Consider the following 22,900-nt stretch of genomic DNA (forward strand, 5'->3'; position numbering starts at 1 on the left):
ATGTTTGTCTTAGGTAATTTTATGCAATGAATATATAAATTAGATTAGAAATATGTTCTAAAAGGTTATTTTAATAAAAAAAAAGAAGAAGAAGAAAGTCCCGGGGGTCCATTTACTTGGGGGTCGGTGGGGGGGAGGGGGGTCGGGGCGGTATAGCACCTGTGCTATATACATGTTTGAAACAGTTTGATAAGATAATGATACCAATGTGCTGTATTTCACGTTTTTTTTTTTAAATGCTAATCTGCACTCATCCTTCATCCCTTTTAATTTGAAAAACAATTAAAGTAGCACATATATGAAATATGCCGTTATTTTTTTCTGTATTGAAATAGCATAACTATAAACGGACAAACACTTTACTTTCAACTAGCATAACAAAAGAATTTTAGAATAGTTATTTTATATAAATATATATTTATGAATATATATATATATATATATATATATATATATATATATATATATATATATATATATATATATATATATATATATATATATATATATATATATATATATATATATATATATATATATTAATCATGTACATAACGTTTTATTACATGGAAAAAATAAATGAGGAATTTTGTTTGCCAATCATTTTTGAAAAATATAAAGGCATACTTATAATATGCTGAATAAACAATGGTTGGCATGCCTTTTTGTAAAAAAATATTAACATAAAAAAGATTATAATCACAGTTTGATTTATTTGTTAAGCTTGTACTATTCATTCCTCGTTCATAATTCCTGCTCTTCAACATAGAGTGATATTTCATGGCTCCTTGTTGACATTTTTCTTTGGACGTCTTCATTCTGTGACTTGTGATACACAACAACGCTTGTGATACAGCCTAGGATGGCAAACACTGTGCCAATTGCACTTAGTAGAACTGAGTACGGAAAATGTATCTCATAACCTTTCTCTTGGTTGTAATACGTCCTCACATTTTCAATAGTTGATTGAAGAATCAGGGTACATTCAACAGTTACTGCAAAATAAAAATAAGCAGTTGAAGGTGATAAATAAATCAAACTGCTTTTTAAACTGATTGGCCAATAGGAAGGTTTTGAAAGTTGAGAAAAATATAATCTACAACAATAGTGACACCCAATGATAACATTCGCGATAAAAAAAATAATATATACTTGTTTATTGCTCTCTGTAGCAAGATTTTTGTTTTTTAATTGCACTATCTAATCAACACCACTGAAATTAAACATCATATGACTGTTAGACTTTTTTTCAATTTAACTTGTTTTCAAATTTAACGACTACAAATTAACTTGCATATATGTAAGCATTTAAAATGTAGAAAAAAAAACCATAAGGCAGTTTTCTGCAAACATAATGTAGAAAAGTATAATTCACCTGCTACAGTAGTGGTGATAATAGCAATAAACAATTTGGTTGTTGTAGATTTAAGAGGAATAATTGTCAGGATGCCCGAGATTGCACACAAGATAAGAGGTATAGTGCTTGTCACTTGCAATGCCAGCAATTCCACTGAAACATAAAATAACAACATGGATTAAAAGAATTGCATTTTTTCGTGGTAACTAGATGAAAGTTTAAAAACAAAGTTTAAAGAAACAGTCTACTTTTTAAAACCATATAGAAATTTATTATACATAATTGTGTGTGTGTGTGTGTGTGTGTGTGTGTGTGTGTGTGTGTGTGTGTGTGTGTGTGTGTGTGTGTGTATGTGTGTGTGTGTGTAATTGTGTGTGTGTAATATTTACTATTCTCACGACTTTTATATCGTTTAACTATTATTCTAGATATGAATATTTTAAAACTGTATTACGACTGTAACGTCCAACTAGTTCCTTGTAATACTCTTCATAAGTGAGATGGTCACAATTGTTTTCAATGCACGTTATGATGTAAAAAATGCTCATTTTCATGTCTCTTGTAACCTGAAACCAAATGTTTGAACAGAAATACAAATTCAAGAAAAGTAGTATGTCCAGTTTATTTTAGTTTCATTTTCACAAATAATTGCAATTAGAACTAAATGATTTATCCAAACTTGGGGTGTAAAAACGTCTTTAAAATGATTTGAATTTTCATAAAAAGTTAAAAATCATCGCTTTTTTATATCATCACAACAGTAAAATGAACACACTTATATCTATCGTGTTTTAATCAATATGCACAAAGATACTTGGCATCAGAAGTGGTCATTGGTGTATAATTAGATCACATTTGGATTTTTAAGGGTATCAATAGGGTCCATTGTGGGATTTTTGGGCATCATTTGGGGTAAAGAAAAACACCGCACAAATAACGTTTATTTATATAATTTAAACAACTCAAATTTTGTTTTGACATCAAAATTATCTACTATAAAGAAATAACTCAAAATCAATATAAACATTGATTTTAAACGTGACCGGATGTGACCAAAAACAATCCTTTTACCACTCGTTGCCTGTCTATTCAGAAAAAATCTAACACTCAATCTATGACTATACTGTTGGGTAGATGTAAGTTGCTGCTGCTCTTCTACATTCGTTTAATTAATAGAAGAAACTACAATTTTATAAAGTACAATGGTTTTCATAAAGGGACGGTATAACGCTCTTTTTTATTTCCTGTAGCAAACCATATAAATGGTGGATAATATTAATTTATCTCAATCTTTATTAAAACACATTTATAATCATTCGAGTTTTCGATTTATTATTGCCATTAGGAACCATTGAAAATTTCACACTTAAGAGTAGAAATATATGAATGCTTAAAAGCATTTTTTCACCTAATACTTCGAGAATGATTTCATATTCCTTTTATAGACATTTTGTATTCATACATATGCATTGAACCAATAACACAATAGTCATTTGTATTAGCATTCATTTGATGAAATATCAGTATGTAATGTAATCAGCACACTGCCTATCATGGACGGATTTTTTAAGAGTACAGACGGACCACCCACAGGTGATTGAGGACAACACCAACACCCCCCCCCCCCCACATTTAAAAACCCCGGGGTTGTTGGCGCTTTTTTTTTTATAGTAATTTCCCTTATAGGTGTTGTGTAAACAAGCCGTTCCTCTTCTTGTATGCAAGGAGAGAGGTTGTTTTACATTAATCTTTTATTTTCGGTTCATTTTTAGATTGTTAAGATCAATTCTATGTAAGAATCAAAATTCGGTGGCCACGCATAGTCAAGGATTTTCTTCATACTTGACAATTTGATAGACTTTGGTGAGTAAAAAAGCCTAACACCATGTGTTTGTTGCTATGTGGTCCCGTTGCCATGGTAACCGAGGGTAAAGATGTAAATATGGCATTTTAATGCTTGTTTGAGAACATATTGTGAGTAATGTGCAGAACTTGGGGTTTCGAGGATAGAATGTATTATTAAAAATAGTTGTCATTTTTCAAATGAAACAAAAAAATTCATGGAGAAACGCATATTTTTAGACCGTTTCCATGGTTACAAAACAGAAATTTTAAAATATGTTTTCTTCATCTAGTTTGAATAAAAAGTGCAAATCTTGGATTTTTTGGTAAACACTATTATGATTTGAATTTGAAAATTGAGAACCGTTGCTATGGTAACAAGCTTAAGAATAAGGAAATTATAATATTTTTAGGCGTTTTTAAATGGATATTATTCAGATATAATGAATAAATATATAAAGTCAAATGGTGTGAAAAAATAAAGTATGTCCTTAACTTTAATGACACTTGAAAAAATTCTGAAATTTTCTAAAAATAACTGCCGTTGCTATGGACTTTTCAAAAAGTAAGAATTTCTGTGTGATTTTTTACGCAACTTAATTTTCCATAGCAACAACACTTCTCTGTTGCATAACAAAGGTTTTTGTGGTGTAAAATGAAAATTTAGATATATTTTTACCTGTTCCAACTAAAACAATTGCAAAATCAGGAATGAAAGCATATCAAAATAATCTTAAATTTCTCAGTTTTTCTTAATATTTGGCCCTGTTGCCATAGCAACGGATGTCAATTTTCATGATAAAATATATATTGCATTGACATTTATATGGATGTAAAAATTTAACAGTTTCCCATTTGGGCTTATTAAAAAACCGCAGAAAACTGATTTCAAAAATTTGTAACGGTTTCCATGGTAACATTTTAAAAGTATTGGTTTCTCCATCAATTTTCTTATATAATTAAATAATTGAAAATAGGAAAAAGGCTGTTTTATGTCTTTGATAGTTTACATTAGTGGGCAAAACCTTCTAATATGGCTTCAAAGTAGGTAAGTTTTGCTATTTTCCCATCTTTAGCCTCGATTACCATGGCAACGGTTACCCCTAGCAACCAACTTTTAGTGTTTTTTTGCGTTTTACACCTAGGTGTGTCCATGTATGAAATATAAGGAAAATTGGTGACTATGCGTGGCCAGACCCTTTTATAAATCATTGATTCTTACATAGAATTGATCTTAAAATGGAACATGTTGTGTACATGACTTGAAAGGAATTTCCATCAAAAGATCACCTATTCCGGGAGAGGGGAGAATCCTGTCCTAAAGCACCTGTGGGACTCCCCTGAAAATTTAAATTTGTCTTACATAGCCTGCGTTTTTTTCTGCAATGATCGCTATCTTCATAACCCGCATGAATCATCAAAGAACTCATGTTATTGTTTATATCTAGAACAGCAAAATGTTGCAGATACATTTGACTATTTGTCTAAGAATAAACCATATTTGATGTTTTATTGAATGTGATTTCCTTTATTAATTTTTACAAGCTTAAAACAATTGTGTACTTTCATTTAAAAGCATGTGCAACATAATTGCATCGATTTGGAAGAAACAAACCGTAACTTTCTCGGCTGGTACTCATGTTTGTATACCCCAGTGGCAGTTGAGGAGCGATCGAAACTTATATGGCGACTAAATGCTTATATGACTGGATGTCAGCTTTATTTATCAGTTTCCGTTAGAAATAGAGAATACTATTATCGGTAGATGTGAATATTTGGTGAAATATACATCTTTCTTGTGACAAATTAAACAAGAGGCCCATGGGCCACATCGCTCACCTGAGCAACAATGGCGAACTACATTGACTTAACACACTTTACGGTGAGACGCGACCTGTCTTCCATTATTTTCCATTTTTTTCCTATATCATCAATGTGAAGATTTCCACCAAGTAATTCCATAATTATATTTTCCTGTTATATGATACCTTTTTTATTTAGATATGTTCAATTGAAAATATATACTATGACTTTATTTATAAGCATTCAAATGCATTTTGCATGATATTTTAAGGAAAATTCTAAATATTATAGCTCTAAAAATAGCCTGGTAATAAACCTTGAATTTTTGGAAATTAACAGGTTTAAATGTTAATAAATAAGGAATATTTTATCAAGGAAAATTATATAAAATTGAGGAACGTCTTGTGTGTCCTTGAATAATTAAAAACAGTAAAATTTAATATTTAGCAAAGTTAAGTACCATGATAATTTTCTGACCTAAAACTCAATATTTTATAAAGGGGTAGGGGTGAAAATATATTGTGATATATTAATTATATATTACACCGGTATATTATTTCCTACAGTTTTTGCACATATGTGAACAGTTTTAGCACATTTAAGATAAAAAAAAATCATACATTTCCTAAGACGTATATCCGTTAAAAAATCAGCACCCATTGTGGGCCTAGCTTATTGTGTGTAAACATAATTTGAACATTTTGCAGTCTGACTAAAGCCAGCCCCTACTAATTCACTTCTACAACGAAGTGAATTAGTAGGGGCTGGCTTTAGTCAGACTGAACATTTTGAATCTACACAATTAAAGGATGCCAACATTTTATTTCATTAATATGATGTCTTAGAGGCCATGCAATGCATATTTATTTTATATGATGAAAATACTGGAAAAGGTAGTTACCATTTACCTGCAATATTTCTTGTTTGGTATAATGCTACTTAAGAAAAAAAATATCGAACTTAAATTAGTGTAATTTTCATTTTCCACATCTAAGTGAATATTTTTAGTGTGTTTATTTAAGATGTCAAGCTCTATAAATATACCATGCAGATGAGATACATTTCATTTTCACAGCTGTTATCTCATATGTGAAAGTTAACAAAGATTGACGGACAGAGAATCTCCAGCTAGTCTGGAAGGCAGTACGCAGTGTTAGAACTCTGTGGCAAAGGTTGCTAAGGCTACAGTAAAAAACTTAATTGGTCTTCCCTTAAAGAATTGTTTACCTGATGTAAACTTGTGTGACGTTTTATATCCTTACTCACTTGATCGATGAAAACATTTGACTGGAAAATGTTGTCACATGATGTGTTAAAAAGCTATATAATTTAATGTATTGTCAGGCATACAGGTATCAGTTCTGTACTAGGGACTGGCCCATTAATTATTTCATATTCCCTCAAAAACAACAAACGGCTACAAACCAAGAAGATTTTCTGCTGCAATATTTTCTTTAAAATAATGATAATGCACGGATATCCTCATAATTATAATGTGTCAGAACTGTTTAAAAGAAGCTTTCATTTACTCGTTTGAAAAATAACAAAATTGTTGCAGATTTCATTTCAGCGTCTGTGGTAGAATGATAGGCAACTTTTAAAAACTTATCCAATTTGTTTAATTTCATTTTTTTAATGCATTCATACATTATATAGATAAAATGTTTTGTAATTGAGTTAGCCAGGTGACACAAAATCAGTTTATGCACTGTGTATTTTGGAGAAATTAGTCCTAGCCTATGACTCAATTACAACAGTTTTTAGTGTTGAAGATAACTGTAAACAAACGGTTTTGTATTAATTTGGCAGAGTTATTAAATAATTACTAGTTACCTTCAAATTGTAGTATCAACAAGAAATGTAATGATTATCGATTGTAATTTTCAATGCACGGTATATGTGTTTGCATCACCCGTATTTATAACTTCTAAAGATAAGACAGTCGCGGGTGATTAATCACAACAGGGTTTAACTGAGACTGTGAAAACGTCTTTTCAAATTCATAAACATCTTTTTATTGTCTTTGGATTTAATGTACACGATTATGAACTCGGAATACATGGCTACTTTAAATTCTCTTTCGGAAGAAATTCCGGCGAAGTTACCGATCAAAAATCGATTATTTCAACCAAAGTCGCTCCCTTGTTTGATCCTTGTTGACACAATTAGAAATTAATAAACAATAAAAACAGAGGGAAATGCACTTTAGTACGTTGTTAATGCATCAGATTTTATCATTTTCGCAGGTAAACAATCAACTGCCTATTTACCGAAGTCTACGTTTCAAATACAAGGCGATTGTTTCCTAAGTTAAAAAGCAAAATGAAACGAAAAAATCAAAACAAGCTAAAACCACCCTCACAAGTGAAAATGACAACGGGTTGAAATATTTAACCTCAATTTACCAATGTTATTTCCATGTTTCATAGATTATATTCGCACGTGAACTGTTGCACAACAAACCGTCAGCTTCAAACAAAAAACCTCGTTTTCGAGATGCGGTAGACTGGCGATGCATGTCATAAGACCAGTCTATGGCAATGAAATGCCAGTCTACGATATATGGAATAACGAGCCATTCTTTATTAGTATTATCGCAATTATCTCAAATTTGGAACTAAATTCGCCTATAATATTTGCAATTGATATTTTCTTTTCCCTAAGGATGATTTATGCTAAATTGCGTTAAGATTAACTCAGTAGTTCTTGAGAAGAAGATTATTTAAAATGCACCCCCCTTTTCGAGGTTTTCTCCGGTTTGAATACAATCTGGCCTTTTATTTTTGCAATGTATATTCACCTTCTTATAAGGATGATTTGTGCTAAATTTGGTTAAATTTGGCCGAGTGGTTTTAGAGAAGAAGATCAAAATGTAAAAAGTTTACAGACGGACAGACAGACGGACGGACAGACGGACGGACGAACGGACAGACGGACTACAGACAGACGGACTACGGACAACGGGTGATCAGAAAAGCTGACTTGAGCTTTCAGCTCAGGTGAGCTAAAAATGTGATCGTAAAAAGTAAGAAAAAAGAACTAAATTATTGTTTATGTACATGTACATCAATCCATTAGATAAATGAAACAGCCAAATTGTCATTTACTGGAGTCTGACATCAGTGTGAATATTTTGTACTGCCAGTGAGTTTTTTTAGGGTTGCTGACGGCTTTAACTAATCGATAAAAGGGACATTTAGTACTGTAAGATTCTACAATGCAGCAATGTTAAGGCGTCCCAGTGCTAAAATACAGCTGAAAATGATATTATTTGAATCATCGAAAAAAGCGTTGACTGGGAGTATTCTTAAAATCTATGTTACATTTATTGACAACGATGTAAAACTTTATATTTGATGCATTTTTGTGACGTCATATGTACTTTTTATTCACGTGACGGGCGAATCCTAATAATGCAAATGATCTATTTAAATCGCATCGGCGCAGGTGATTAATGACATTAAATTATAAATATTTTTTAGAAAAAATCCTTTGTTATGTAATGTACTTTGAAGTTCTTGCTCGTGCTTGAAAAAGATATTTCGTCTATGGAATATAGTGTTGAAACACTCCACAAAATCATCAAAATAATGCACATTTTTACTTATAAAAAAGTGATTTACAAAAAAGGGGGTAAATCCGTAGGTTCCCCAAAGACAAAAAAACGAAAACATTCACAATCTGTGCTAAGTCATGATAAGTCAAGATCTTATTGTTTTTGTTCGGTTTCTTCTTCCCTATTATTAGTATTATTTTTTTTTTTCGTACAAATTGTGGGCTTTGTCGATTTTCATGAAACTTTCAGATCTGATAGATATTGATATTGATTATTGGAATTTTTTATTTCAATGACGTCAGTTCCGTTTCAGAGATGTTGACGTTTTAGTGATTTTTAGAGGGTCAGCTTGTCCGTCAAACTCCTCCTAAAGGACAAAACATATCAAATTCAAATTTTCAGGAATTGTAGATGTAGAATTGAGGTTTGGCTAAAGTGAATCATTTATCTCTGGCGCAAAAGGCGCCGAACCTCGCCTGGACCCGAACATTTAGATATAAAAAATTAGGTGGTTGTTCTTGGTTTTCTTTATGTATCTTTTTTATCGAAAATATTTTGACAAGACATGTAGAACAAGCAAATTTATTTTACAAGATCTTTCATTTGACATCAAGAAAAAGGACCTGGTCCCTCAATCTAGGGGCCAAAACGTCTCTGAAGTTTTTCTCTATAACTCTTCACTGGGAAATATTTTGTAATATGTTTAAGAAGCAAACATGTTCATCTTACATTTATTTAACTAAACATTATTAAAAAAATTCATGCGTTACGTAATTAGGGGTTTTAAAGGCCAGAAGTCCAAAATTTCGATTACTTATATCACCAAAAAATTACAAATATTTTGAAAAGCAATATAGAATAAAAGATGTTTAAAATGGTGTTCTAAACAACATTTAACCATTATAATTTCTACTTTGTGGCCCTTTTAAGGATATAAGTGGCCAGCCCCTAAAACTTTCTTTCCCAAATAGCTCAAGAACTATCACAAAATGAATCTCTGCCATGTAGTTGATTAAAATATGACTGAATGGTAACTGAAAGGTGACTGTGTGGCATAACTATGCCATTCAGTCTCCTTTCCAGACCATTCAGCTTCCATTCAGTTGACTGAATGGCAGAGATTCATCATGTGGGTAACAACTTTCAAAATACTTATTTAGCATAACATGTTTAATATTGAAAGACCTTTCATTTGACATCAAGAAATGGGGCTAGCCCCTCAATTTAGGGGCTAAAGGGTTCTGAAGTCTTACATTCATAGCACTTTATTGAGAAATATGTTGTACTGTAGTATGTTTTAGAAGCAAACATGCTCATCTTACATTTACTATACATTATAAAAAAAACATCCATGCGTTACGTAATTAGGGGTTTTAAGGGGCCAGAAGTCGAACATTTCGATTAATTATATTACAAAAAGGACAAATATTTTGAAAAGCAAAATAGAATAATAGATGCTTAAAATGATGTTCTAAACAATATTCAACCATACTAATTTCGTTTTGTTGCCCCGATAAGAATACAAGGGGTCAGTCCCTAAAACTTTATTTCTCAAATAGATCAAGAACGGTAACAAATTGAACAAAATATGTTTAATATCAAATGACCTTTCATTTGACATCAAGAAAACGGGACTGTCCCCTCAATTAGGGGCCATAGGGACCATGAAGTCTTTCATTCATAGCACTTTACTGAGAAATTAGTGAGTTTTAGGATCGGCTACTAAAATATTTCTTTTCCAGGTATATAATATCTAAACACTTGTTGAACGTGTGTAACGTAATTAATGGTTTTTAGGGGTCAGAATATCAAAAATTTGATCACCTATATCTCGTAAAGGAAAACTATTTTGACAAGCAGTATAGAAGAAAAGATGATTTACTGAACAATGTTCAAGCATCAAAATTTCGTTAAACGGTCAAATAGAAGACGGTCATGGATTGGCCCTTAAAACATTCTATCTCAGATATCCAAAGATCAGTAACGAATATCTAAATGTTTGATGAACAAAATCTGTTTAGATTTAAATTCCCTTTTATTTAATATCAAGAAAAGGAGCTGGCTCTTAAAATTAGGAACCAAGATGGGTCCAAATCTATTCCAAATATCTTTAGAAAGATATCAAATTTTTAAAATCTTGTTGAAAGAAGTGTGTTTAGATTAATGTTCTTTCTTTAATATTAAGAAACCGGGGATGGTCCCTCAAATTAGAAACAAAGAGGGACTTAAATGTTTTCAACCAGAGCGCTTACAACGGAAATAAAATAGACTCTGCCCTAAGAATGAAGACTCCTTTCTTTTATTTTCAAATCATGTATAGCTGTTAAAAACCAAAGTCAAGGTCATACATATATCTCAAGTTCTAAAATGGGACGGAAGACCTCCTCGTTGCTCGCAACGAGATCGTGTCTAGTTAACTTTTTTAAGGGGACCGCGGATCTTCACCAAGGATAACGTCAAAAATATATGTTTATATTTTTTGGCAGACGAATTACAGGAAAAATATGGTTACTAATAATTTATATGAAATGAAAGGTATATTCAACTATAAATACAGAAAACTCGAATAAACCATTGCATCTCTCTGAAAACAACTTCCAGCTAATTATTAATGGATTATAAAAGAAAACCTTTTTTATTTTTTCTGTAAGAAGAAATTAAGCTAATCCTTTATAAGAATACCATTTCACTATAAAAGTAACTATAGTCTGTCCCAAGATATCTTTGCCGCATATTTTCTTAAATTATTCAATATTTATAAATACCTCTTGGTTCAGACGATGTTCATTCAATAGTATGGAAAAATCCCAAGATTTCCCCTTTGAAACGCCCCCTCTAGCTTGTCGGGTATCAGTACACGGCTAAAAATAAAAAGTCTACGAGGTTTTTCCATTGCCAAGGAGATGAAGACGCCCGGATGATAACGTTGAAAAATTGCGCGAGGGGTCCCGAGTACTTCCGAATGGAGAAAAGATGTCAACATTCCCCATTATAAATCTCCGTAGGAAATCTGTTTTCGTTCCTGTGAATTTTTACGAGGAAAAAATGATAATGTGTGAATGAAGTTATCTTGGGAATTTTCCCTTTCATCGATTTTAATTGCATTTCAGTCACAGGTATGTGCATTTTTATTAAAAATCGTTCAAATATGCAGCATAAATATCTTGGGACAGACTATAATAAGATTTGTTAAATTCAGTAGTTTATTCTACTATATAACTCTATAGAGACAAATAGTCAATACCTGTTATATTAGCTCGTCCGAAAAATATTGACCGGTCAATATATTTTTGATATTGACCGGCTAGGAATAATATCTAGAAAACATCCCCTCTACTTCAAATAATCGCCTCTGATTTGTTGATTCGTAAACGATGACGTAAATAACTCTTCGCGACTCCAAAACAAGGTGACGTCATAATAGAAGTCAGTCAAGGCAAGTAAACAACGGACGCGCAATGCGACGGTTTGCTATCATAACGAATAAGGATTTGCGAATTACTGTGAAATGAAATCAGGTAGATCGTCTGTATGTTAATTCTTACGGTCGGCGGAATATTACCAGTGACCGTTTGATGCTGAGGATATTTTGAAAATGAACTTTGCACAAAATTGAATTCGTGAATTCTTTGTTGAGCTGAGAAAATTACGGCGATCTGTTTTCAATTACTTTCTTAAATTTTGGTTTGTTTCTTCATATAACAAAACAAATGTTGACTGTGTTTTCGGGCAACATTGATTATATTAGCCCCCTTGGGACGAAAATATTGCCCTCCGCTTCGCGTCGGGCAATATTTCGTCCCTCGGGGGCTAATATAATCAATGTTGCCCTCAAACCCAGTCAATATTTGTATAATATTGTTTAATGGCAAAAACACTCACATTTGTATAAGAGCTATGCGTTGTTATATGTGACCATCCCGGTGTAGCCATAGATGTAAGCCAAAACACAAAGGTTAACACCAAACAAATAAAAACCAGTATCGTTCCAGGGTTCTTCGACATAATGGTAATCTACAAACACATTATAATAGCAAAAAGAAAAACATAAAAAAAATCGGGCGCTTTATTCAATTCTGAATATTCTTTCCTTGCTGACCATAAACTGAAGATATTCTCTGTGCATATTTAAAGCGAATGAAAATATATAAAGCATAATTTTGATATAAGGACATATAAGCCTACAGCGAATGGCGAACAAAAGGGGAGCAGTTACTAAAACATACTAGACGAAATACGATATTGTGTATAAAAATATTTTAATGAAAATTGTCATCAAATCGATAAAAGCTGGAGTCAGAACAAGAAGACAAATGGGCATTACAATAGTATCTGCTTCAGAAGTACTATATACACATACAAAAAGTTTTTGGTAAAAAAAAAAAAGCGGCGTGTTTTCGGGTGAAAAAGAACGATACAAATAAACGACCTTGTCCGATAATTTAGTACGATGAGCAATGCGGTGAGCTTTTTTTTCACTGCTGTTCTCCCCTACCTTAAAAATATTAGAATTCATTTTATAAAAAAATATCTAAATGCATAGTCACTGAAACATTAATATTGAAATCGGTATGTTTTTCTCTTTTTACTGAATAGAATGAAGAAGGTTACTCACATAGTTCATCATAGTTTATCTGGTGAATGTTTTGAATATCTGCTTTTTAACCAATGTTTAAAAGGAACATAAATGAAAGCGGGCGCCATTAAAGTTATTGTGAACTGAATGCAATGTTTACTTTCAAGAAAAAAAACTGGTGAAAATAACAAAAAACAACTGTTCTTGGCATTTTTCGTAAGTTATCAAATACGGAATTCTTTGAAAACAAACCGAGAAACAGCAGGTCTTAAAGTACAAGCTAAAAAGAATAAAAATCAAATCGGACTGTTTTGTTCGATACTTCTGTAAAAGCCGGAAGCTATGAGTAAACGGACTATTCAATACAATCTACATAAAAATTATTACAGGATTTTCAAAATGTGTTGTCCCTGTAAGAAAAATTCACCATTGTATATTTAACAGAGTAAAAAATCCCAAATACCTTTTATTCAACTTACCTGATGAAAAAGTGCTGCGCAAATACTGAAGGACTGGTTTAAATGTATTTGTTCAATATTTGTTCAATGCATTCCAATCATCTCATGCATATATCTTTTTAAATAACTTGAGTTCTGTAAAATGAATTGCAAAATAATATTTAGGTCAACTACACTTCTTTTTGAATTCTTAAAACGCACTTTTGAATATTTTTCCATAAACAAGGATTGTTTGAAAAAAAAAGGCAGAATATCTACCATTTCGATAATTAGGTATAATCAGTAGAATTTTAAATTTCTATAAAAAAAAAACAGGGGAAATTGCAAGAAATATATTTAGAGAGTCTTTTGGTGCAACTGTAATTAATTCTCAATAAAAAAGTTAATGGCCGTCTAAAATACGCGAAAGAAGAGCAAATTCATTACTTTGTAAACAAATTATGTTTGTGGTTCACTGAACCATATTGCACTTGGCATTGATTTACAATTTAATCGAGTGAATGTTTTCTTTATTAGTATACTGATAACCAAAGCCTGAACAAACTTAAAGCTGAACACCGCTCGTAAATAGGCATCGTCACACAGGTACCTTGTATATAAACCCTTCGATTTCGTTATACCCGATTGCACACCTGACACTTGTGGCCGACATGTAGTATTCCTTTCGTGGTCTGTGGATTTTGTGCATTTATTTCTTATTATATGTGCATAATCTGTTTGTAAATAATGCATTGACCAATTTATTTGATGTAAGTATTCTCCTGGCTCGAAAAGAGTGCATAAGATTTGACAATTTCATCGCGACCGATAACACAGCGAGGCGAGATGGACGTCCACACAGGTGAGACCTCTACAGCAAAGCACTTTAAACTGTTTAGAGGTCTGTGCCTTATATGTGTGTTGTAGGGACAGCAGTAATTAATGGAAGAGAAATATGGCGGACATTGCCTATTTACGAGCGGTTTTCAGCTTTAATGTATATGTACGATGCATGATTAAATTAAAATGCCCTACACTCTCTGTCATAATGATTATCGTGGTTACCTTGTTGTGAGAATCTGCTGGATACTTATTTCTATATATAGACATAGACATACAATCGAGACCGTTGATGACATCAACAAATGCATTGCAAAAACAATATTCTGAACATTATCTAACCAATAACATCTAACTAATCATCGTTAGTAATAATAGGGTGCAATAAGGAATGCGACACATTTCGTTATCTGAAATAAAACGTTTTGTTTAAAATGACTTGATGGAATAAACTTGATTTTCAAATGTTATGATAACTTTAAGAGGGTGCGATGGTCGTGGGTCTTTTAAGACTGTATTGATCTCCTTTAAAATAAGAGCTCTGCATGGATATAGGAAAATACCAGAATTGAAAAAATAAAATATAAGGGTTTTTCTTTACTATATAATAATTCAAAGCTAACCAAATCATATCTAAAAAATTAAGACAAATTTGATGGTTAATTTGTTTACCAACTAGCCTTCTTAAAAAGATGTTCAATATCCTTAGCTGCACAATAAAATATACAAAAAAAAAAAGAAGAAAGAAATTACCACACACAATATAATGACTTTATAATCAACTTACCAAATAGAATTGTAGCACAAATCCAGACGTATTGGATTGAATATTTTTGGTAAAATTACTCGTGCTTATTCTCTTTTAATGTAGATTTATTTAAAAGTAACTATTACAAAACGTAATCGCAGAAAACATCTGTGGTTTTGTTTAAATATTTCTCCTTTTTATTGCTTAAATCATTTGACGATAAGATCTGTTAAAAATGGACATTTCCTCAATTGACATAGTTTTTATCTTGTCTAAAATCAGTTATAATAATTTAGAAAGAAGGAGAGAGAGAGAGGATGGATCTGTATAATAGTTTTGTCTTGATAAAATCTCAAAAAAGGAAGAACATTGCAGGCATAATTTAGTTATTATATCATTGTCATATATCTGTAAATCATTAATGTATGCAACATTGGAATATGTAATATTTAACTAGTTTTTAATAATAAACGCTCGATTCACTAGCAAGGAAAATCGTAGATGTTAAAATGTTATATAGGTACATATACGAATGTGTATTTATATTTTTGTGATATTTTTAAAGTATATAAAACCTCGATTAACCTGAATTCAAAGAAAAAATACATTAGTAGTTCTTCCTTTTTTTTTTTTTTTACCTTTTTTTAAAAATATAACTAATCATATTTGTATAAAGTATTTTGACAGAATTGAAAAAAAAAAATGATAAAACGGGTGATTTCCTTTACAAATGTGTTTATCACTGGAAATTTGCACACAATCTTGAATGATTGATACATGTTTCAATACATCTTTTTATTTAAAAGGACCAAAAAACAAAATAAAAAAAAAATTATTATAAAATCATAAGATGGAAATTTATTCATATTATTTATTACAATGTGAATAAACATAATTCGATTAGACCCTGTACATGTATATATAGTGGTTATTAAATTGTATTAACTATTTTTTAAAATGTCTTTTACATGTATTATAAAATTCTCACCAAAAAACTAAATGACTTTTAAACACTTAAACCCAATGAAAAAAAGCGTGAATAACTGTCCTGATTTTGAGATCTAGATTAAATTGTATTTTGATAACGCAAGAATGAGAAGAAGGCATTGAAAAAGAATACGTTTTTCTGTCCTTAGACTTGCTTTTCAACACAATTTTCAAGACTTTATTGCATCAAAATCAAAATGTATATGATACTTCGTCACAAAATGGCGACAAAAATGTTCTGTGAAATTGTTTATATCAAATGATTGGTTTGAATATCATAACTCAGTGGTTAAGGTATCGGTCTTGTGACCGCAGATAATGAGTTTGATTCTTCCTGTGGATTATGTTCATAATTACGGTTTTACCCAGCATGCTATTTGCCCCTCAGGGACAGCACGAAGAAGTTGTAGTTTGGGGACAAACCAGTTATTCGGCAGTCCCACTGTTGTACATCGTATATATGGTGTATTGTAATATTATGATAACCACTGTAGCCATCACTTCATAGCATTCAAGTCTATATCTTACTGGTATGTATTTTATGTTATATAGCATGTACTGACTACCATCAATGAAGAGTCAACTTGTTCCTAATGCACATCTTTATTCAATCATTGACAAGCTAGTATGATGATTTATGACATGATGACGTGACTTGATGTGACGACACGTGATGTGATTAACTGAAAATACAAAAAAAAACACCAAAACAACAGAAATACATATGATTTGATGCTATGAATAAACAAACAAATCACACTCGGCATATGACAAATATCACTCTAGTAAATATATGCCATATATTCTCACTGATGCTTTATTGATTTAAAAAAAAAAAATTATTAAATAATTCAAAAATCTTTGTATAACGAAACTCGTATTCCTAGCAAATCGTACAATTCAAAATGAATGACCATATATGTATGCCTATGGTAGAGTGCACAAAACATCGCATGCAAACAATGAAACCTAAACTCCGATATTATCATACAATAAAAACATGCTACGATGATACTGTCTTGTATCTTTAAATTTATATACACGTTCTTAGATATATCATTCCTACCAACATACAAACCTGTTACTTCACAGTTAAACACTTTTGTTTACACATTTATACCTATCGTTTATACATAACTTTCTGCACAAAACAATACACAAGCATATTTCACGTTAAACTTACAAACTCGAATGAATGCATCATATATAAAAATGAACTTTGGGATAGTGTTACGCTTTTTTATTTTTTGTTAAGGTAAAAAAAAATGACCTATTTTTATCTGTCACGTGATAACATGGCACGACAGCTGCACAAATCAACTCGATTCCGAAGTAGAAATATGACATCTCGGTGAACACATTTACTTGATACTAATATTTAGCACTGTTTTCATAAAAAATAAACAATATTTAAAATGACCATAATATCGAAGATCATTAAACGCAAAGTTGCCTAAACCTCCGCGCGGCAAAGGTTGTGCACTTTATTTTAATAATTAAGAATTCCCTTTCCATAAAGATGCTTTGTACCAAGTTTGTTTAAGTTGGCCTTGTCGTTCTAGAGATGTCAAAAATGTGAAAAGTTTACAGACGAATAGACAGACGGACGGACGGACGACGAACAACAGGCGATCAGAAATTTAAGCTTACTTGAACCTTCGGTTCAGGTTAGCTAAAAATCGAAAAAACCAAATGAAAAAAAACCCCAAACAAACAAACAAACCAAAACAAACCAAAACAACTAGTTGTATGCCTTAGAAGATTGGCGTTTTACATGAATGTTAGAAGAGCTAAGAAATAATTTTACCATAAGATGAAATAGCATATAGGTATAGCTGTCCTACAAAAACCTGTCCATATTTTACAAAGTTTGCATTACATGTAGCACACAACGTGGTAAACACAATTTTTCAGAAAATCAAGGCATACAATTTTATATTTTACAACAAAAATGGAAGAGTTGTCATTGTAAATAGTAAACAAACTCGTAAGACATGGAATATTAAATGCAGCTTTACACCCGTAATATCACATTTTCTACTAATTGAAATTGATGGTATTGAATTCGGGAACAGAGAAAAAAGGACGATATACCTCTAAACGTATAGACCACAGCATCTGTTTCTTTTTTTTTAAGATCACATAAATACCTTAGACTATTATTTACTTTTTCATTGTATGAGGTAGTTTTTAAGTTATATAATTATAAATCTATTATTGGAGCTACATGTACCAACTGCAAATGTTAAGCCGGTTAGGAGAGGGGTTGCAAATTCGGTGGGCAATACTAACATGGAACTTGTATATATGATTGTCTCCAACAAGTTAATGCATAGATTTATGTTTATACTGTCTCTCAGCTGATTTGGTATGCTAGGGCATGATATACGTATGATTAATTTCTAAAACGAAGCAGGCTACTGATGAACAAGTGGATAAAACACGATTATCAACCGTCTTGATTGAAGTCATCATCTCAGGTCAAATGCTGATTGCCGTTTTAAAAGTGAATTGGACACGATTTAAGCTCAACGTTCAAAATTTAATTTTTACAATTTTAATGTTTAAAATGATTAATATGGATACTTTTAATGCTTTTACAAATTTTAAAAGTCAAATATTGAGTTTTAGGCCAGATAGAGAGTTCGAAAATATTGGTTTGTAAACAAAACTCGAATTTTGTTATGGTATACGTATGTGTCTTACTGGTATAAATCTCAATCAAATGATTTTTTTTCTGTTTATCATATTATCTATGAACACATTGGATCAGTTTACCTTGTTTGCCATGAGTCATTTGGTAAAAGAAATGGTAATTCCATACTTTACATTATTTGTAAACAAATATAAGACTCGAGACATGTTTACGTAACAATAAATTCTTACCTCGTTATCTCTCTTTTAATTTGACTTTCAAAATTCAAATTTTGGTCAATCATTCAAAATGAACAAATGAAATATTGTATACATGGAAAAGACAATTTTGATCTAAAATCGTGACCAAGTCCCTGTAATACTTATCCTTATGCAATTTTTACTCACATAATTTTCTACGGATTTTCCCGTTTTCCCGACTACGACAACAAGCATACGGCGGGTGTGGCCGGTCGACAGACGTTGCTAACTCTTCCATGGCACCTGATCCTACCGTTCATGTTTGCTTGCCACTGTTTTGTATTTTGTCTTTGGAGTTTGTTTTTGAATGCTGATCGTTATAACCACATTTCGTTCATATCACCTGATAACTCTCAAAAATTTATTGAACAAAAAACGCAAATGATATGGATGTACTAGTATTCAATATACATGTATAGTGCTTCACAATTAAAAACACGCTATTTATGAATATGCCATTGTAAAAATGAATATAAAATATAAAAAGCATCAAAGATATATGATTGTGGAATTTAGGAAGGCCGATTTAGCGGGGCATTGTTTTTGCCCCCAAAAAAACAACTTACTATAGAAACATTTTTAAACCATATGTTATTTAAACCAATCCTAGTTTATGTGAAGTGTTAAGAAAATCTACCATTTGGTTCTTTTTAGGGGCTCTTTCAAAATTCAGGAAAATTCACAATATGACGACGAATATACAAAATATCGTCATCATTTGAACTTCCAAACTTATTGAAATGATGTTCGATTTGATAAATGATATCGAAAAAATATCAAAAAAATATAAATACATAATAATAATAATACCATGTACTAATTTGTTTTGCAAAAATGCACATAAATATGTGCCAAAAAAACTAAAGTCACCCTCCTGAAATGTAATTTTTTAAAAACTTTTCATCTTCTGTTCTAGTTTAAAGTACTAGATCATTTCATAGAGCGTCAAATATGAATACTCTTGCAAAACAGTCAGTTTAGGGTTTTGCTTTGTTTTTTATTTATTTATTTTTTATATTTTTTTGACGATTAGATCTCTTTAAAAATTGTCGGATACATGTATAAGTTATAATTCATTTCATTAAAATGCGACTCATATTGTTCCTTGTTTTTGCCATCCTAGACGTATCATTACGTGAATCGCAGTCATTATCCAGCAGATAAGTAAACGAGGTGAACAAGAACGGATACGTATAGAAATCAAAATGAAATTGAGAGAGAGAGAGAGAGAGAGAGAGAGAGAGAGGGGGGGGTGGGTTGGTATGTATAAAAATTTCGTCTTAATAAAATCTAACAATGATAAAAACTACAAGTTTTATTTACTTATTATGTAGGACAATTTTATATGTTGAGAGCTATAAACTACAAATCTATTCAATTCTTTGGATAACGAAACGTTTTACTTCGAAAAAAAAATGAACTTTTTCTATTTATATATTGATCGTAGTTTATTAAGAAAAATTGGTTAAAATACGAGACACATTTTACATTTAGAAGTCTACGGTATAAAAAGAAAGGATTGGTTAGTATACACTGTATAAGAAAAATTGGTTTAAATACGAGAAACAGTTTACATTTAGAAGTCTACGGTATAAAAAGAAAGGATTGGTTAGTATACATTGTATAAGAAACGTCTTACGTGTAAAAGTGTATGTTAGTTTGTATAAAAATATATTAATTGCGTCAAATACGTCACAATTCCGTCATCTTTGCTAATGTACAATGGATTTACTATGTTTCCTGCAGAATTGTATAGCCAGTGGCTGGAGCTGAGGGAAACACATTCAGATCTTGGCCTTGTTGCCCAGAATCACGTGATTTACTGTACATGAATCCGCTTGATACACTTCCCAAAATTCCAAACAGAGCTCCGAACCCAGCTATAAGTATGGAGTATGGAAACTTAACCTTCATGGACATTTCTGGGAGATTTGGATTCATTTCTTCTACTTTATCCAAGGCGTCAGGAAGTTTCAAATTTGCTGATGCCATTCGATAGATTAGCAAGGACTCAATTCTCACTAAAACGAATGATGTTAATTGATAATTTAAAAACTGCGTAACTATCAAATCTAATTTAAAAAGTACCTTTTCAAGAGCAATTTAAGTTTTTCAATCACATATGCATAAATTGTTTGATGTCGTTTCTGAGACACTCTATTAAAAAAAAAACTGCAACTTTTTTTCAGGATAAAAGTAAATGAGAAGAAAATGAAAACCAATTTATCGGTTTATTTGTCAAAGAGACAGACATATAAATATACAATACATAACTGTATTGCCGTAAAAGAAGTAAGAAAAAGGAAAGATTGCATAACTATTGCACACGCTCAGTATGTTTCTGTATGTCAAAAACGTAAAGATTCTCACTTTTTTCAAAGTAAGAAATTATAAATAAACGTTATTTTAGTGTATTACCTGCACTGAACATCAGACTCACAGCAACACGATATCTTCTTGACTTGGACTAAACTGGAATTATCACCAACAGACCGCTTATTGTGCACAGAGCCAAGGCTATTGTGCCTTCCACTTGAAGTTCTGTTACCCCCGCTGTGAAGAAAAAAGGCAATCCCTATTTACTTTAATTTTTTATTCAAAGAAAGAGATGAAACACAATTTCAGTGCTTTGAAAAAAAAAAGCACAATTTGGAATACGTTTCTGCATAAATGATAATTATCTGTTAAGTAAAATGGGAATCAATCTATGCATTTGGAATGAATTAACATTGTCATCATTAGAAACTATTACTTGGTCTTTTGTACATGCATTGTCTTTAAAATCTGTTCGCAAATTGCTTGATAAACATATTACGTATTGCTTGGTAACTTTGTATTAATTTCAAATTTTCATAGTCGATCTGTTCACAGAAGTCGTTGATGCAAAGGTGGATGGAGAAAGGACCAATGTCAACTTCCGTTGTAATCTTGCAAAATGAAGATAAGTTAGCACATATTGAGATCATAATAATTAAGCATGATTATTGGCGTGTGTTCTTATTACATGTAACACGCAAAAATGCACTCCTAACACGCCAGGGTATTTTTTTACAAATTTTATTGTGTCCTTGGTATAAACATCAAAATAAGTTATATAGGTATGATTTTTTCACAGGCAATAATTCGCTCTGTTCTATATATATATATATATATATATATATATATATATATATATATATATATATATATATATATATATATATATATATATATATATAAAGAAGGCATCCAAATTTTGATTTATGCTCGAAGATATACAAATTTTTTCAGCTCGCTTTTAGTTGGCTGATATATTCTGATTAGTTGTATTACATGTACATAAAATATCTTCATTAAAGTACAGAAGTTGGTTGAATTTTAACAATTTTAAGTTTACGAAATTTTAAGTGGTTAATTCATAGCTAGTTCTTAAAACTCTATTGTAGTAATACTTACAAAATTTATAAACTTGAACAAACTTTGCATTTGAAGAATGGGATGAATGTTGAAATGTATGAACTGAAGAGAAAAAATACCCAGGTATAATCTAGTGAAATTTTAAAAAGACTAACACCGTCTTTTGTTAGGATTTGGTCAACGGAACAGATAGCATCGTCATGAAAAAAATGTATATATGTTAGTAATCATATTAAGGACGAGATTTACTACCTGTTAGAATGTAATCATGTAATATCTTATGTCCGAAAACAGTCTTAGCAAGGAAATATCAACATCAATATATAACCAAATATGTAAATCTAAATTTTTGTAACATTTTGACGAACGCGAACTCAAAACTCAAACTTTGTGAGATATGTTCCCCTCAAACATCTCCCTTTTATATTCCATATCCTTTGGCATTTATTTTATAGTATAGAAA

General features: G+C 31.3%; 1 long non-coding RNA gene across 1 annotated transcript; it reads right to left on the reverse strand.

Moving 5' to 3' along the window:
* Positions 1–553: 553 nt before the first annotated feature.
* LOC136272383 (uncharacterized) lies at positions 554–13,735 on the reverse strand. Its single transcript, XR_010710377.1, has 5 exons — positions 13,614–13,735; positions 12,441–12,572; positions 1,812–1,923; positions 1,376–1,510; positions 554–995 (listed from the first exon to the last, which is right to left on the reverse strand). It is a non-coding gene; the product is annotated as an uncharacterized lncRNA (long non-coding RNA).
* Positions 13,736–22,900: the final 9,165 nt, after the last annotated feature.

Source organism: Magallana gigas, chromosome 10 (assembly GCF_963853765.1).
Source record: "Magallana gigas chromosome 10, xbMagGiga1.1, whole genome shotgun sequence".
NCBI lineage: Eukaryota > Metazoa > Mollusca > Bivalvia > Ostreida > Ostreidae > Magallana > Magallana gigas.